At 38.6% G+C, this 19248-nt stretch overlaps 2 non-coding genes across 2 annotated transcripts; one reads left to right on the top strand and one right to left on the bottom strand.

Annotated features, from left to right (window-relative positions):
* Positions 1–3567: 3567 nt before the first annotated feature.
* Positions 3568–3674, bottom strand: LOC141624831 (small nucleolar RNA R71). The gene has a single exon (XR_012534635.1). It is a non-coding gene; the product is annotated as a small nucleolar RNA R71 (small nucleolar RNA).
* A 10735-nt stretch (positions 3675–14409) lies between these two features.
* On the top strand, positions 14410–14516 carry LOC141625105 (small nucleolar RNA R71). The gene has a single exon (XR_012534901.1). It is a non-coding gene; the product is annotated as a small nucleolar RNA R71 (small nucleolar RNA).
* The last annotated feature ends 4732 nt before the right edge of the window (positions 14517–19248 follow it).

The following is a 19248-nucleotide window of genomic DNA, read 5'->3' as shown; positions in this document are numbered from 1 at the left end:
AGACAATGTTGGTGTTTTTGTTGCCTTGATACCTCCCTTGGTCCTTGCCATTGCTTTCCTCCTTTCAAAGTAGTATCAACACACCAAGTAAATGCTTGAATGCTCCTTTTTTTCTTCAAGTTTTAATTGAATGCCCAATCAATTGGGGGTTTTTTCAAATTTTCACCTAACCCTAGAGAAATTGATTGATTATGTGAAGAAATTGTTGTTTGAATGGTCTTATGTTGATGAAAGAGTGATTTATTTTTTATTTGAGCAAGTTTGGGCTTGATTTGGGTGAATTTAGATGAGAGATTTTTTTTTGGTTGAGGGTTTGAAGGTTGAAGTGAGGGAAATAATGGTGTTTGTGTTTGAATGAAGTGAAATGAAATGAAGAAGAGAGGTTTGGTCTCGTGTTTTTGTTGATATAGCAGGTCAGGACGGGCGACTTAGGGTGGAGTCGGACGGATTTTTGGACAGTGGAAAAATTACTATCTGCAATGCTTTGGAGACGGGCGGCTTGGAAGCAAGTCAGGCGGATTTATATATGGCTCGCTCGACTTGTGCAGGAGACTGGCAGATTGTCTTCTAGTGCATATTTTACAATAGAGAGCTCCTCCAAGTCCAAGGACCTGAGCTGAGGTCGGGCGTCTTAAGCATTGGCTCGCTCGACTTGAGGTCAGCTCGGGCAGATTTCCTTACAGAGCATATTTCCATTTTGCAACCCTTTCCCAGTCCCCACGGGCTCAGGCCTGCTCGTGGGGATTTTCTCCCCGTGTGATTTCTTCTTCTTTTTCTTCATGATTTCTTCTTGGGTAGCATTACAAAGGCTTGGTTAGCCTAGGCATGTGCTTCCCCACACTTGATCATCAAACACTACACATTTGAAGCACATTAAAATCCCTCCCTCACTTGCTCTAATGTCACACAAATTCGTCAAACAAAGCATGTAAAATACAGTGCAAAAATTGAGTAATGTAGAAGTTAAATGAAATGAAAGTTAAGAGGTTATAATATTTACAAATGGTGGTTTAGGGAGGACTCCACCAAACTCTCCTTCTTTTGAGAGGTGTCAAGGAAGCAAAGCCAAGGTGTTGTTGATGTTGCTTAATGATGTGACCAATATTTGAGCATATTTAGTCCCCGAATTAGCCTTGTTCCTATGCTTTTTAGTGCATAATTGGGTCATTTACTATCTTTAGTCCTTTGTTTTGCATATTCTTTGAGGTTTTGTTTCCTTGGTAGGAGAGGAGTGCAAACCTTGCATTTTAATGGCAAAATGGAGCTAAATTGATCGAATCTAATGACCAAGCATCAAAGTTAAGACAAGACTAGAAGGCCTTTGTAAATAATGGGCAATGATGAAGACGATCCTTGCATCTCCGACAAGATCCTTGAGGATTGTTGGAAGAAGAAAAGAAGAAAAGAAGAAAAAGCTTGCCGAACTAGAATCCGCCCGTCGCAGCATCAGGACGCTCGTCCAACCTCCACAATCCGAGCGTCCCTCCTTCCAGTCCGCTCGTCCAACACCTCCACAATCCGAGTTTCCCACCTTCTAGCCAGCTCGTCCAACCCCAACAATCCGCTCGTCCCGACCCCTTGGCCGCTCGGATTGTCATCCAGTACAGCACGCCTTCTCCCTGTCCTACTCGGGATGCGCATATTTCTGAAAGATTAGCAAAAAGGAGACTCGCATCTTTCTTCGAGAGGAACATTTCCTCAACTTTTCTTAAGGGTCTGAATCGTCATTTAAGCCCTTAGTAACCCTAATTTATGTACCTAATCCCCACTATAAGTACCCCATTGTACTAATTAGATTGACATCAATCCTTAATATAATTTATGTTCTTCTAATCTCTCTTTAATCTTATAATCAACTTTTAATTAGGCATTAATACAAATCTCATTTCCTTAATTTCTCTATTGTTCATCATTTATTTTGGGTAATTGAAGATTATTTGGGGTTTATTTGGAGGTTTGGCAACCTTCCAATCATTCATCAAGTACTTCTATTATTCTTTGCTTATTATTTTGGAATCATCATTAGGTATAATTTTCTTAATCCCTTTTTAGTTATTGTTAATCATCTTCATTATTCATCATGTTTTGCTTTGTTAATATGATTGACAACCTTGTTAGCATGTTAAACTTGATAATGAGTGAGTAGTTTCCTTAACTAGGGTTAATGAGGAATTAGGGGAAAGCAACATGGAGATTGATTCATGCTTAATCTAATATGCTTTCATAATTAATTTTCTTGCTTGTTGTGATTTCGACTTATGCACATGTTATGTTTGATGAAATGCGAGCCTATGAATCCTTGCATTTTTTACCCATCACTTATCTTTTCAATGAGACTTGTAAGACATAAACCAACTCGAGTCTCATTAGACCATGCATATTGTTGGATAAGGAGGATTAAGTTGACTTGTAGGTGTTGTACAATCTAATCGATTCGGCTTCGAGACCCAAACCTTCCTAGGGATTGTAAGATATACACTAACTCGATCCCATCACCACAATAATTGCTTGCATCTAGTTGAAAACATGTTTGTATGATCAAATCCCATGAATCCCCTATAAACCCATGATACCCTAGTGCTTTTAATCAATTGTTTACATTTCATCTTAATCATCTTGCTTGTTCATTTACATTGTTATTTAGTTTAGTGATCTTCTTATCTCAACCCAAATTGTGACACCCTTAGACACCACTACTTGCAATCGAAAATCCTACATCAATACTCGTCCCTTGGGATCCGACCTTTACTTACCTCTTTACTAATAGTAGAGTAGTTTGTGAAGTTATAAATATTGTTTTGGTCTAAGTGCTCCTAACGACAAGTAACCGAAAAATATAGTCCGACCAAAAATGGCGCCGTTGCCGGGGACGGTGTTAACTTGATTTGATTTTCTTTGATTGTTATTAGTTGTGTCTTTCTTTACCTTAGGGAAGTAAAACTCCTCATGATTTGTTCTAATTATTTTCGAGTTGTTTGATATTTTGCATGTCTAAAAGATCACAAGGTAACTTGTTACCCATTGATCACGAAATTGAGAGAACTTTGACAACCAATAGAAGACTTGCTAGCAATACTTTGAGAGGTATTGGTGAGGTTGTAGATATTCAACCAAATACTATTGAGTTCATCAACCCTTTTGCAAGAGAAGGTGAGGAGAACCCAACACAAAATCAACCACGAAATCAACCCACAATGCCTAAGTTTTCATCATATTCCGTACCAACCGAGGAGAACCTACCCAATGGTACTCCCACACCACAACACTTGACCAGAAATTTCATTGCAAAATCCGCATTTATCCAATTAGTCGAAAGAATCCAATTTGGGGGGGATGCCTACTGAAGACCCTCATTCTCACATGTAGACTTTTTGTGACTATTGCGATGCAATTTCACAAACCGGAGTAACTCAAGACCAAATTCGATGGGTCTTATTTCCTTTTTCTCTAATTGGTACCGCAAAACAATGGTTAAAAAGCCTTGATAAGGCTACTCTTGGAATCGACTCTTGGAAGAAGTTGGCTCTCACTTTCTACAAAAATTTCTACCCTCCGGAAAAGACTAACATGCTATGAGCTCAAATCACGGGTTTTAAGCAAAGGGACGAAGAATCTTTGTATGAAGCTTGGGAGCGATTCAAAGGAACTTGTCGCTCATGTCCTCATCATGGACTTAGCGAGTGGATCTTGGTACAACAATTTTGGAATGGTCTTTATGAAGACTCCCGAAACATTCTCAACATGGGATCAAATGGTATGTTCACCGAAATTGACGATAATCAAACTTGGAACAAGATTGAGGAAATGGCGGTCCATAACTCACAATATAGTAGACCTCGCAAGGCTGCTAGAGAAGGAAAGCATGATGTGGACTCTATTACTCAATTGGGTGCTCAACTTAGTGCTCATATTGATACCATCAACTTGAAGTTTGAGAAGGCTATGGCTAAACTTGAAGAAGCCTCAAAATCACCAAAGCAACATGTTAATGCCATGGTGGCATCTTCATCAATTCCAAGTGGAATATGTGAGAATTGTGGAACTTTGGGACATGACCAAAGTGAACTTAGGGGAACAAGTGAGCAAGCGAATGCTTTTCAAGCATACAAGAGTGGTACCTCTTATTCTAACTATTACAATGAAAATACCAAATTCCATCCATGTCGCTCATACAAAAAGCAAAATGTTCAAAACCCTCAACCAACATACACCCCACCTCCAATGAGAAACCAAAATCAAAGACCCTTTTACAACCAAAACCAAGGTTACCAAAATCAAACTCCATACAATCAACAAAATGACCAAGGTTTTGATGTTCAAAAAGCGGTCCTCCAAATGCAAAAGAATCAACAAGAAATTTTCACTCAAATGCGAAAAGATAGCCAAACAAAAGACATCACCATCAACAACATCCTAGCCCACACAAAAATGTTGGAATCCCAAATGACTCAATTAGCATCTTCGAGCTCTCAAAGACAAAAGGGGCAATTACCACCTCAAAGTAATCCCCCAAGACATGAATCGGTTAGTGCCATCCACTTGAGGAGTGGTACAAGATATGAAGAGCCAAAGAAGTAAGTTGAGGATGACATTGTGGAGACGAGTGACAAGGAAAGAGTTGTGCAAAACTCTAGGGAAGAAGAATCCAACAATCAAGAAGTTTCAAAGAAGAATGAAGAAAAGGTCAAAGAGAAGGAACCCATTGTGATTAGACTTCCTTTTCCAAGTCGTCAAGCTAAGCCTAAGTTTGATGACCAACTTGGAAAATTCATGGAGATTGTGAAGAATTTAGAAGTCTCTATTCCATTCACGGAATTAATCAATCACGTACCGGCCTATGCAAAGTATATGAAGGATATTCTTACAAAGAAGAAATCAATCCGGAAGCTTGAGACTATTGCTTTCACTAAAGTAAGTAGTGCTATTCTTCAAGTGACTTCACCTCCAAAGCTCAAGGATCCGGGAAGTTTCTCCATTCCATGCATTATTGGTGACACTACAATCAACAAAGCATTATGTGACCTTGGGGCAAGTGTTAGTGTCATGCCATATTCGGTTAGCAAGAGGCTAGGAATGGGAGAACTCAAATGCACCAACATCACGCTTCAAATGGCGGATAGATCAACAAAGACACCTTTAGGGGTATGGGAAGATGTTCCCGTGAGAATTGGAAAATTCTTCATCCCGGTGGATTTCATTATTGTTGACATGGAAGAAGACTCCAACATTCCTATTATCTTAGGAAGACCATTCTTGCACACCGCGGTAGCGGTGATCGATGTGAAGCATGGAAAGCTCACCCTTGAAGTGGGAGATAAAACCATAACTTTCAATCTTGACAAGACTATGGAAGCTCCCCGATTGCATGAGCCATGTTTTATGGTTGATCATTATAGCCGGAAAGATGATAGGAAGAAGTTGGAATTTCAATGGAAAACGAAAGTGGATGATGCTCCATCAAAAGAGCAAGGAAATTTCAACAATGAGAGCTTGAAAAGCTCACCCATGACAAGTGAAGAAGAAGGCCTTATTGGCCAAGACAAGAATGAAGGAGAGTTGTCTTTATCAACTCAAGACATTTTTAGTGATCAAGTAGACGAAGTATGCGGTCTTTGGGATGATGAGTTCGAAGGGATATTCAATCCCTATATTGGTAATGCTATGACCCAAGACCATCATGGAGAACAACAAGTGCGAAGGTCTATTGAGGATCATTATCATGATAATGAGCAAGCTTTCGACTACTTCTTCAAGGTGTTGAGTAACATCAACAACACCTTGAACATGCCCCCTTGACATCTCACAGTGGATGAGAGTTTGGTGGAGTCCTCCCTAAACCACCATTTGTAAATATTCTAACTCCCTAACTTGCATTTCAATTATTGTATTGCATTTTTGTCATCTTTGGATTTACATTTTTATGCCTTGATCAAGATTTTCATCATTTTGAGAGAAGTGAGGGAGGGACTTATGAGTTTATTGATGTGTAGTGCTTTGCCTTAGTGTGGGGATAGCAATTGCCTATGATATTCATGCCTTTGTAGTGCCCCTACAATGAAGAACACGAGAATTGAAGAATGAATTGACACGGGTTACGAAGCACCCACGGATGGACCTGAATTCGTATGGTCAAGGAAGAATCCGAGCGGCCCGAGGGACAATCCGCTCGTCGTGAAAGAACCCGAGCGTCCAAGTCACAAGACGCTCGTCTTGTGAAGCTGTAGAAAATATATTTTGGGTCTGACTGAGAATCCGAGCGTCCAAGCCAGGAAACCGCTCGTCTTAGTCAGGACGGTCGTCCAACAGGAAAGACGCTCGTCTTTCTATTGCTAAAATTTAGGATTTTTCATTGGAAAGGAATCCGAGCGTCCTGAGCCAAAGACGCTCGTCTCAGCCAAGGAATCTGCTCGTCTTTCTTGCAATCTGCTCGTCCCATGGCGTCTTTACCTGAATCCAATTTTTGAAGAATCTGAGCGTCCCGACACTAGGTCCGCTCGTCTCCCTCTGCATTTAAAAAACCAACGGGTCTTTTAAACCCTCATTTCCCATTCATTTTCATTATTTCAAAACACAAACACTACCCAAAACCCCAAAACCCTCATCCTTTCCATCAACAAAAACAAATTTTCTCAACCAAAATCAACCACATCAAATCCAAACTTCCTCAAAACAAAAATTAATCACTCCTTTAGCATCAACAAGTGATCCAAACACCAAAATCTTCAAGTTTTGAGTCGATTTTTGGGATACAAGGCAACTTTTATTTATCCTAAATTGATTTGGACATTACTAGAAATTGAAGATTTCAATCTTTCATTGGTGTAACTAAGCAAAGGAGTATGACAAGAACAAAAGGTGGAAAGAAGGCACCCCAAAAGAAGACCCTTTCTAAGAGGCAACAAGTCCTTCTTGATAAGAAAACATCAAAGGCATTGGTAGTCCATGATGCAAGGTTGGAGATTCAAGAACAAAATCCTCCTATGGAAGCTACTACTTCTACCACTCCGGTCATTGAACAATTAGCCGACTATCCGGAGGTAATCTTCACTTCCGACTCCCATAGGAAGAAATTTATTTCCTTTGCTAAGAAAACTATCATGCCTACTAAGTTCATATGTGAAGATGCATTGTCAAAATTGGGTGTCCTTGAGCAAAATAAGACCTTTTTCGAGTCTATGGGGTTGAGTAAATTATTTACAATGCTAGAATTGACATACTCCTCCCTCACCTTAGACTTTTTGAGCTCTTTGAAAGTCACAAAGGTGGAGACCCGAACCATTATTGAGTTTCGTCTTGAAAATGTTGATAGATGCTTATCTTATGACGAAATGGGTAAGACATTTGGCCTTAGTGATAGTGCGAAATTTACAAAGATGCCTACCAAGTATGACCCCGCTCCTCTTTGGATGGCAATTTCCGGAAGGAAATTCACACGTTTTCATGATTGTCGTGCGCTCTTAGTCCACCATCCGGGCCTTAGAGTATGGAATAAGGTCATTGGGAATACTTTGATAGCTAGAAATGGTACAAACCATCTTACCAAACTTGATTTTATCCTTCTTGAGTCGGCTTTGAACATTGGGAGAGAATTTACTAAGCCATACAATGCTTTACGACTTTTGGTTGATCGATGGCTTAATGTTGATTGTGGCAAAGAAGGCATGGCCTTTATTGCCAATGGAGCATTAGTTACCTATTTAGCTAAGCATTTTAACCGGGATTTCAACAAGAATAACACTTATACACCGGTAAAAGGAGGCCATCTTATTGATTTGCCCACCATGATTCTAAAGTTCAAATGGGTCAAGAACGACACTTTTGACAACAAATTTGGGTGGTTGACAAATGAAGCTAGATCCTTCACCTTGCCTAGCAAAATTTGCCGATTGAAATGTTCATAGACCGAACTACCTTCTCCCACTCTCCGAAGAGACCGAATACATTATTCAACACAAAGGGGAAGAAGTTGCCGAGCCCTCCTCCTTCATTATCACCCCACCTTATCCATTTGAATACCACGAGTTCAACCCCGAAAATGCCAAGGCGGGAAATGATTACTTGACTCTACTAATGAAGGAAATGCATAAACAAGCTCATAATGATAGAGTTGATGCTTACAAGGCCCAATATCCGCCCCTCCTACATCTTGCTAGGCAAGGACTTCTCGATCCATCTTGTCCTTTGCCTAGTTGGGCGGATAGGGAGGTATTCTTTCCTAGCACTTCTAGTGGTGGTAGACCGGGTGGAGAGGAGATGGTTGTTGATGAGAGTGGTGACCAAGAAGGTGAAGATGAAGAAGTTCAAGAAGAAGAGGAAAGTGAGGAAGAACAAGAAAGTGAAAGTGAGAGTGGACATGACTCCACATCCATGGAGGATGATGATGCCTCAAGTGAAGAAGATGATGGTGACACGATGGGTGAGGACTAGCAAACTTTTGGAGGCTCCTACATTCTTACACCTCCTTTATGGTTTGTCTACTTCTCTTGTTTTTATTTTATCTTGATCATTTTGTGGAGTCCTAGCAACATTAGAGGACTAACACCTTGGCTTCATTAAGGTGTTCATTTTTATTGTTCCCAACTTTCAAAATCCAAAATGACAATTTGTAGTTTCATGCATTGCATTTTATATGCATGAACTCCCCAAAATTTTTGACATTAGAAATAGTTTCTATTTTGGTTTGGGGAAGTTTATGCATATGCATTGGAAGCTAATCTAAATTATGCTCTCCACCATAACAAAAACACATGCATCATGTAGTGTAGTTTAGTGTAGTTTGCATTTAGTTTAGAAATCATGCATATTCATATAAATTGCATACTTTCCTATCGTATTGACCATTGAGGACAATGCCCATACAAGTGTGGGGATGGGAAATTCTAACTTGACCTTTTTAAAAAACAAAAATTAAAAAAAAAATTAAAAATTTGGAAAAATACAAAAATATTTCCTTTAATTTCATTAAAACAAAATACAAAAAAAAAAAAAAAAATTGAAAAATTGAAAAATCCAAAAACAAGTTCATTTCCTTTGTAGTGTAGTCTTGTATATATTGTATATATTGTGTTTGTTCATCCTTTTTCACATTGATTGACTACGCCACATCCGAGACATGAGGATATTGAAGACCACATGGTATGATCTTTCCAATCTCCTTTTTCCTCTTTATGTTAATGACTATGTGGCTTTATTTTGATTGATACGGTATAAACAATGTGAATTTAGGACTTGCATTTAGCTTATATGGCATACTAGTTGGTAGAAGCATATGCATTAGGATGTATAAATGTTAGTTGCATCATGGCATGTAGTTGCGTTTAGGAAAAATTCTGTGAAAGCGTCTATTTGGGAAGCTTGACAAGTGTATATAGGCCCTTGTAGATACTTTTTCTTCTTAAGACTTTGCTCATTAGAATGCTTGTAAAATACCCTAGGATGTGTCATGCTAGTATCCTTTGACCCATGGATTAAGGCCTAGTCAAGAGTACCTTGTGGTGTGATAACTCCTTGGCTACCGTTTATTCCAAGGTGACCCTTGAAACCATGCTACCATCATCCATGTTCTACCACATTTTGTCATCAAAGGGAATGGGCACAAAAATTGCTCAAAATTTGAGTTCAAGAATTGAGATGAAAGAAAAAGTTTGCAAATTGCATCAAAAGAAAAGAGGAGCAAAAATAGACTCCTAAAGCTTCAAATATAAGCACCCTCCCTACAAATGGGGTAGCTTTGAAAATGTTCAAAAAAGAAATGCAAGAAAAAGTTGAAAAATTGTCAAGTGTTGAAAATGTCAAAACATCAAAAGAAATGGCAAAAAGAAAAAGTTCTCAAAAGTCAAATGCCACAAGAAATTGGGGCGAAAAACAACAACAAAAAGCAAACTCCCACATGAAACTCAAATTCAAATGATCCCTTTCCCATCGAATCCACTTTTGTGCATGGTAGAGAGGGGACGACCCTTCTTCTTGTCTAAGCAAGGAGGGGAATTCCGCGATCCTCCAGTATTTCTAACACCATAGGGAGTCTACTCTTGACGAAAGCATTTAACATTTGAGGACAAAGGTACCCTAGCTTGACACAACTTGGAGGTGATTTATCGGTATCCTTCTAAGCTTAGTAGTTTGAAGAAACCATATCTATAATGGAGTGTGTACCCTTGAATTGCTTCCCCTTTAGATAATTTCCGCCACTTAGATGAGGAAAGTGGTTATTCTTTTGAAGATGCACCCATTACTTGATTTTGTGTGCTTTAATGCTTGGAAGTGTCGCCATTTTTGGCAAGACCCACCTTGCCTTGCAAGAAGGCTTCCTACCTCATGGTTGTCTTGTTGTGAGTTGAAGGGGCGGAGTGAGACCCGCTAATTATCTCATATCGGTTATATTAGTAGGATAGTTTAAATAAGGGTCCTAGTTTTTGTCACCTCTTTACTCGGGACGAGCAAAGGTTCGGTTTGGGATATTTGATGTGACCAATATTTGAGCATATTTAGTCCCCGAATTAGCCTCGTTCCTATGCTTTTTAGTGCATAATTGGTTCATTTACTATCTTTAGTCCTTTGTTTTGCATATTCTTTGAGGTTTTATTTCCTTGGTAGGAGAGGAGTGCAAACCTTGCATTTTAATGGCAAAATGGAGCTAAATTGATCGAATCTAATGACCAAGCATCAAAGTGAAGACAAGACTAGAAGGCCTTTGTAAATAATGGGCAATGATGAAGATGATCCTTGCATCTCCGACAAGATCCTTGAGGATTGTTGGAAGTAGAAAAGAAGAAAAAGCTTGCTGAACTAGAATCCGCCCGTCGCAGCATCGAGACGCTCGCCCAACCTCCACAATCTGAGCGTCCCTCCTTCCAGTCCGCTCGTCCAACACCTCCACAATCTGAGCGTCCCACCTTCCAGCCCGCTCGTCCAACCCCCACAATCCGCTCGTCCCGACCCCTTGGCCGCTCGGATTGTCATCCAGTACAACACGCCTTCTCCCTATCCTACTCGGGATGCGCATATTTCTGAAAGACTAGCAAAAAGGAGACTCGCATCTTTCTTCAAGAGGAGCATTTCCACAACTTTTCTTAAGGGTCTGAATCGTCATTTAAGCCCTTAGTAACCCTAATTTATGTACCTAATCCCTGCTATAAATACCCCATTGTACTAATTAGATTGACATCAATCCTTAATATAATTTATGTTCTTCTAATCTCTCTTTAATCTTGTAATCAACTTTTAATTAGGCATTAATACAAATCTCATTTCCTTCATTTCTCTATTGTTCATCATTTATTTTGGGTAATTGAAGATTATTTGGGGTTTATTCGGAGGATTCACAACCTTCCAATCATTCATCAAGTACTTCTAATATTCTTTGCTTATTATTTTGGAATCATCATTAGGTATAATTCTCTTAATCTCTTTTTAATTATTGTTAATCATCTTTATTATTCATCATGTTTTGCTTTGTTAATATGATTGACAACCTTGTTAGCATGTTAAACTTGATAATGAGTGAGTAGTTTCCTTAACTAGGGTTAATGGGGAATTAGGGGAAACCAACATGAGGATTGATTCATGCTTAATCTAATATGCTTTCATAATTAATTTGCTTGCTTGTTGTGATTTCAACTTATGCACATGTTATGTTTGATGAAATGTGAGCCTATGAATCCTTGCATTTTTTACCCATCACTTATCTTTTCAACGAGACTTGTAAGACATAAACCAACTCGAGTCTCATTAGACCATGCATATTGTTGGATAGGGAGGATTAAGTCGACTTGTAGGTGTTGTACAATCTAATCGATTCGGCTCCGGGACCCAAACCTTCCTAGGGATTGTAAGATATACACTAACTCGATCTCATCACAACAATATTTGCTTGCATCTAGTTGAAAACATGTTTGTATGATCAAATCCCATGAATCCCCTATGAACCCATGACACCCTAGTGCTTTTAATCAATTGTTTACATCTCATCTTAATCATCCTGCTTGTTCATTTACATTGTTATTTAGTTTAGTGATCTTCTTATCTCAACCCAAATTGTGACACCCTTAGACACTACTACTTCCAATCGAAAATCCTACATCAATACCCGTCCCTTGGGATCCGACCTTTACTTACCTCTTTACTAATAGTAGAGTAGTTTGTGAAGTTATAAATATTGTTTTGGTCTAGGTGCTCCTAACGAAAAGTAACCGAAAAATATAGTCCGACCACTTAATACCTTGTAACAGTAGTCAAAGGCTTGTTCATTCTCATGGTAAAAGGTCTTGCATTGACCCTTGCACTTTGTTGTCTTCATTGTTGTAATCCGAGTCAAAGTGTTGGCAAGGATTCGTCAAGCCTTGGTCTAGAGTCATAGCATTCCCAATGTAGGGATTAACCAATCCCTCAAATTCATCGTCCCATAGACCATAAACTTCATTTGTTTTCTCTCCTATGTAGGGTGAATCATGAGTTGGAAAGAGAAACTCTTTCTTCCTTGTTATCATGGCCAATGAGGCCTTCATCTTTACTTGTCATGAGTGAGCTTTGCAAGCTCACATTCTTGCTATGAAAAATTCCATGCTATCCGAATAGAGCCATTTCAACATCATCAATATATTTCTTCCAATTGGGCGGTGTGTCTTTGCCCTTCTCTTTAAGATGTCCATCTTTCCCTTGTTCTTTGAATGGAGATTCCATTCTCTTCTTCTCACCCTTCCGAGTATAGTGATCAACCATAAAACATGGTTCAAACAAGTTGGGAGCTCTCATAGTCTTATCAAGGTTGAAAGTGGTTGTCTTATCACCTACTTCAAGTGTGAGCTCTCCATGTTTCACATCGATTAACGCTCCGGCGGTGTGTAGGAATGGTCTTCCTAGAATGATTGGAATGTTGGAATCCTCCTCCATATAAACAATGACAAAGTCCACCGGTATAAAAAATTTCCCAACTCTTACGGGTACATCTTCCCATACCCCTAGTGGTTTCTTTGTTGAACGATCCGCCATTTGTAAGGTCATGTCGGTGCACTTGAGCTCTCCCACTCCTAGTCTTTCACATACCGAGTGTGGTATGGCACTCACACTTGCACCTAGATAACATAGTGCCTTGTTGATTGTGGTATCACCAATGGTACATGGAATGGAGAAACTTCCCGGATCTTTGAGCTTTGGAGGAGAACTCTCTTGTAGAATTGCACTACTCACCTTAGTGAAGGCAATGGTTTCCAATTTTTAGATGGAATTCTTCTTGGTAAGGATATCTTTCATGTACTTTGCATAAGCCGGAACATGATGGATTAGCTCCGTGAATGGTATAGAAACCTCGAAGTTCTTCACAATCTCCATGAACTTTCCAAGTTTCTCATAAAACATGGGCTTAGCTTGGCGACTTGGGAATGGAAATCTAATCACAATAGACTCTTTATCCATATCTTTAGCCTTCTCTTCATTTCTCTTCTTTGATGAGTCATCGGTAGTTGTCTCTACCACCTTAGGATTTCTCCTTAGTGGTTCAATCACATCACTTTCCTTTTCATTCTTCTCAACAATTCCTTCTTCAATCGGCATCTCTGGTCCCTCATATCTAGCACCACTCCTCAAGTGGATAGCATTGATGGTCTCATGGGAGGATTACCTTGGGGAGGTAATTGTCCCTTTTGTCTTTGGGAGCTAGAAGAGGCCAATTGAGATAATTGAGTCTCCAACATTTTGGTGTGAGCAAGGATATTGTTGATGGTGGTTTCTTTGGTTTGACTATCCCTTTGCATTTGAGCAAAGAAATCTTGTTGGCTCTTTTGCACTTGGAGGACCGCTTTTTGAACATCAAAAGCTTGGTCATTTGGTTGATTGTAGTATGGTCTTTGAGTAGGATTTCTCATTGGAGGGAGTGTGTATGGGGGTTGAGGATTTTGGACATTTTGGCTCTTGTATGAGAGGTTTTGATGGAATTTGGTATTCTCATTGTAATAGTTAGAATAACGGGTGTCGTTCTTGTATGCTTGGAAAGTATTTACTTGTTCATTTATTCCCCTACATTCGTTTTGATCATGTCCCAAGGTTCCACAACTCTCACATAATCCATTTGGGATTGAGGAAGATGCCACCATAGCATTGACATGTTGTTTGGGTGATTTGGAAGCTTCATTAAGCTTGGCCATGGCTTTGTCAAACTTCAAGTTTATGGTATCGATATGAGAACTTAGTTTAGCACCCAATTGTGTCATGGAATCCACCTCATGCTTCCCTCCTCTAGTGGCCTTTCGTGGCCTACTATATTGGGAATTATAAACCGCCATATCTTCGATTTTGGCCCATGTTTGGTTGTCATCAACCTCGGTGAACCTCCCATTGGACCCCATATTAAGCACATTTCGTGAGTCTTCATATAAGCCATTCCAAAACTGTTGAACAAGGAACCACTCACTAAGTCCATGGTGTGGACAAGAGCGACAAGTATCCTTAAATCTCTCCTATGCTTCATATAATGATTCCTCATCCCTTTGCTTGAACCCGGTGATCTGGGCTCTCAACATGTTAGTCTTCTCCGGAGGATAGAATTTCTTGTAGAAGGCAAGTGCTAACTTCTTCTATGAATCAATTCCAAGGGTAGCCTTGTCTAGGCTCTTTAACCATTTCTTTGCGGCTCCGATCAAGGAAAAAGGAAACAACACCCATCGAATTTGGTCTTGAGTCACTCCGGTTTGAGAGATTGCATCATAATAGTCACAAAAAGTCTCCATGTGTAGATGAGGATCTTCACTCGGCATCCCTCCAAATTGGCTTCTCTTAACTAGTTCTATGAATGCGGATTTAGCAATGAAATTACCGGTTATGTGAGGTGGTGTTGGAGTACCATTTGGTAGGTTCTCCTCGGTTGGTACGGAATGAAATGAAAATTTAGGCATTGTGGGTTGATTTTGTGGTTGGTTTTGAATTGGGTTCTCCTCTTCTTCTCTTGCACAAGGGTCAGTAAACACAACACTATCCGATTAGACAATATCAATGTCCACAAGTTCTCCAATATCCAAACTTGTCGAAGCCCCTCTAGCGGTTCTTCTAAGATTGGTCAAGGTTCTTCCAATTTCGGGATCAATAGACAAAGGTCTACCTTTTGATCTCCTAGACATGCAAAAAGCAAACAACTAGAAAAAAATTAAAACTACCTTGAGGAGTTTGACTTCTCCAAGGTCAAGGAAGACACAACTAAAACAACAAGTGATAACAAGTGATAACAATTCAATTGAACACCGTTCCAGGCAACGGCGCCATTTTTGGTGTGGTTCGAAACATTGTCGTCTATGTCAACCAAACAAAATAATATTTATAACTAAACATACTACTCTTAGTAGAGTGGTAAGTAAAGGTCGGATCCCAAAGGACGGGTATTGAATTAAGTTGTCAATTGCAAGTAGCTATGTCTTAAGGTGTCACAAATTGATTTGGGTTGAGATGAGTGTCTAAACTATTAAGCAAGTAAAAAGATAGAAAGGGATGTAAACAATTAAAGAAAGCACTAGGGTGTCATGGGTTCATAGGGTATTCATGATGGTGATCATACAGACATGTTTACATAATTGCAAGCAAGTTATTGTTGTAGTGGAATCGAGTTAGTTTATATCTTACTATTCATAGGAAGATTTGTGTCCCGGAGCCGAGTCGATCAAGACTGTACAACACCTACAAGTCGACTTACTTTCTTCCTATTCACTTCTATGCATGGTCTAACAAGACTCAAGTTAGTTTATGTCTTACAAGTCTTGTTGAATAGATAAGATATGTATAAATGCAAGGTTTCATAGTCAAGCATTTTATCAAGCATAACATGTACATAGGTTAACACTACAACAAGCAAGCAATCTTATGATAACATATTAGATTAAGTATGAATCTACCCTCATGTTATAGTTCCCCTAATCCCCCATTAACCCTAGCTAGGAGACTACTTACTCATGATTATGGTAAATATGCTCATGAAGGTGTCAATAATATTTGTAAAGTTAAACATGGTAAATGAGTAAAGTAATAATTAAGCAAGGGTAAAAAGGATTATACCAACTTGAGGATGATCCAAATAATAAGCAAATAATAATAGAAGAATACTTGATGAATGATAAAGAGTTGTCAAGTCTTCAATAAACCCAAATAGTCTTCAAATTACCCAACTAAAACTAAGAACACTTGAAGGATTAAAGAGGAATTAAGATTTGATTAATATTGAAATGAGTGATTACAACTTGATTAATACTAAACTAGAACTTGGTAAACTTGGTTGTTAATCCCCTAACACAATGGGGTATTTATACTAAGTACCAGTATTAGGGTAACTAAGGGCTTAAATGACGATTAAGTCCCTAAGAAGATGATTAGTGGTTTACAAGTCCTAGAGAGAGCCGTCCGGATTGTCATCATTGAAGCAAACTCGTGCTGCCCAGGGATCCGCTCGACCTGATGGTGAGACGCCCGGATCAAGTCTTGAGACGCCCGACCTGGGCTCGGAACGCCCGGATTGACGGTTGAGATGCCCGGATCAAGGCTTGAGACGCCCGGATCTTCGATCAGCTCTTCTTCCTCTTCTTTGACTGCCCAAGGATCCGTGGGGATCGATGGGAGGTCGTGGGGCTCTTCATCATTGCCCATTTCTACTTCATTTATTCACTTAGGCCTTTAGTAATGATCTCCTCTTTGATGCTTGGTCATTAGATGCACTTCATTTAGCTCTACTTTGCTCCATAAGTGCAAGGTTAGCGATCCTCTCCTACCAAGGACATAAAACCTCAAAGAATATGCAAAGTAGGGAACTAAAGATAAGAAACGACCCTAATAAGCACTTGAAAGCATAGGAATGAGGCTAGTTCGGGGACTAAATGTGCACAAATATGAGTTACATCAATTATAGAATTTGCAAGTAAGAAACTTTCTTCCCGGATTTTGCAAAGTCCAAGAAGTCCGCAATGCTGCCGGAACTGATCAATTACATGTCTCTGTTGAAATATAGGAAGAAGAAGAGCTACCACTTGACATAATTTGAGTAATAAGAGAGAGAGAGAGAGAGAGAGAGAGAGAGAGAGAGAGAGAGAGAGAGAGAGAGAGAGAGAGAGAGAGAGAGAGAGAGAGGGAGGGAGAGAGAGAGAGAGAGAGAGAGAAAGGAGGTTATTTAAAATCTATGTTATTCAGCAATTGCATAATCTAACACGGTTTTTATAAGAACCGTTATAATTATATTATTAATATCTTCCAATTTCCATTTATTTTTAGAGGTATTTATATTCTAACACGGTTCTTATGCACTACCGTTGTCATTATATTATATGTTATTGTAATTAATGTAACCTAAATCATTATTATTGTTTTATTCATTTGTCTATTCGCAAGTTATTTAAAATCAATGTTAATAAGCATTTGCATGTAATAAAGAGTAGAACTATATATTAAAACGAATATATCATATAATGGCAAAAACAAAACAAAAAAACAGTACAACAAGGGGAAAAAAAGGAAACACAATAAAAAATAAAAAACCACACAAACAAAAAGCTAACTAAGTAAATTAATTAAACACCCTAACATGAGTTTGACTAGGAGGTGGGTACTGAGGATAAACTTGATTATAAATCAAGCTTAATACATCGGCATCAAGACGGTGATAAAAATGAGGCACTTCTTCGTCTTTCCATGATTTCGGTACATTAATAAAACTGTACGAAATGAACCTTCTCATCAGATGAGCGTCCTCAGCAGTGGCAACCCATAAGTAAGGCCCAGGGTGTACATAACGATCCTTACGGTCGTCGGCATAAAAGTCACTTTTGCCCCTTTGATGTTCACGTGATGCATACCTTGCAGCGAGTTATTTTGCTTGGCGAAAAAATTTAAGACCATCCCCTCGAAACTCGATCAGAGTATATCTAAGAAACCCACGACCAGAAATCCAAGTCGGCGGATTGCCTTAACATTTTAAAAATCCTTCTCAATAAGGATGTCCCTCAATGGGGTAAGGGTCTTAGAAACTGACTTCCCAGCAGCATCGCGTATTACTGGGAGATTGTGAATAATGCATGTAATCGGGTTGATATAGCGGGTTACCGATTGCTGAGGAGATGCGACTGCAGATGATGAAGACTACGACATTTTAATTATGATATGTATATTATTTAAAAATTGAAGTACAAAGGTTAGTAATAATAAAGTGATTCTTATTGTTACTGCAAATGTGATGTTATTTATAGTATAATAAAGCTATAATTAATTAGATTATTTCCATCCATACATTACATTCAAACTTGTGTTAATTGTGCATGCATGCATGAAGTGAATAATGGTTAAACAGCCAATAATAATAGGGCATGCATTGGTAAAACCACAAACTTTTCAATTTTTATAATGGATCTGTATTTACAACGGGTATAAGAAAAATCATTGTTTATTGGTGTAATATGACAACGACATTAAAATAACCGTTGTTGATTTATGTAATATGATAATGGCTTAACAAATAACCGTTATCGTTTTGTGTTATACATATGGTCAACCAATCAATAGTGCAACTTTGAATCAGAAAAAGTAAAAATTACAGGGCATGCATTAGTCAAATCACAAACACTGGAAATTCACAAATAATTAAACAATTTATTTTAAAATGGGGTCTGTCCAACTGTTGTTGATATATGTAATATGATAACGGCTTAACAAAGAATCGTTATCATTTTATGTTATAGATATGGTCAAACAATCAATACTGCAACTTTGAATCAGAAAAAGTAAAAATTACAAGGCATGCATTATTCAAATCACAAAAATTACATGGAATGCAACCGTTGTGTTTTTTATCATTGGAAAACAGTTTTTTGATAACCGTTTTGTTTTTACTAATTGGACAACGGTTTTTTGATAACCGTTTTGTTCTTACACATTGGACAACGGTTTTTTGGATAGTCATTGTAAGTTTATTTGTTTAACATGGTAGAGTTAACCGATTTTTATTTAACTTGTACCGTTTCCACTTTCCAATTCTTAACTTGTTAAGTTTCCAATTCTAATCTTATTATATCGGTTCCAATTCTTATTATCTTATTATACTGTTTCAAATACAACCCAAACTCATTATAAGTAGAATTATAATTTTTCCTCTTTAAAAAAAAAAAAGCTAGTCCTCCATTAATTTTCAACATCGATTATATTGTCAAGTTCATCAACTTATAGTGGTTCATATTATTCATCCGCTGATGATGATGATGATGATGAATCATATGAACCTCTTGCAGGACC

Source organism: Silene latifolia, chromosome X (genome assembly GCF_048544455.1).
Source record: "Silene latifolia isolate original U9 population chromosome X, ASM4854445v1, whole genome shotgun sequence".
Lineage (NCBI taxonomy): Eukaryota > Viridiplantae > Streptophyta > Magnoliopsida > Caryophyllales > Caryophyllaceae > Silene > Silene latifolia.
The sequence above is the reverse complement of the archived record's forward strand: the minus strand, read 5'-3'. Positions and strand labels throughout refer to the sequence as shown.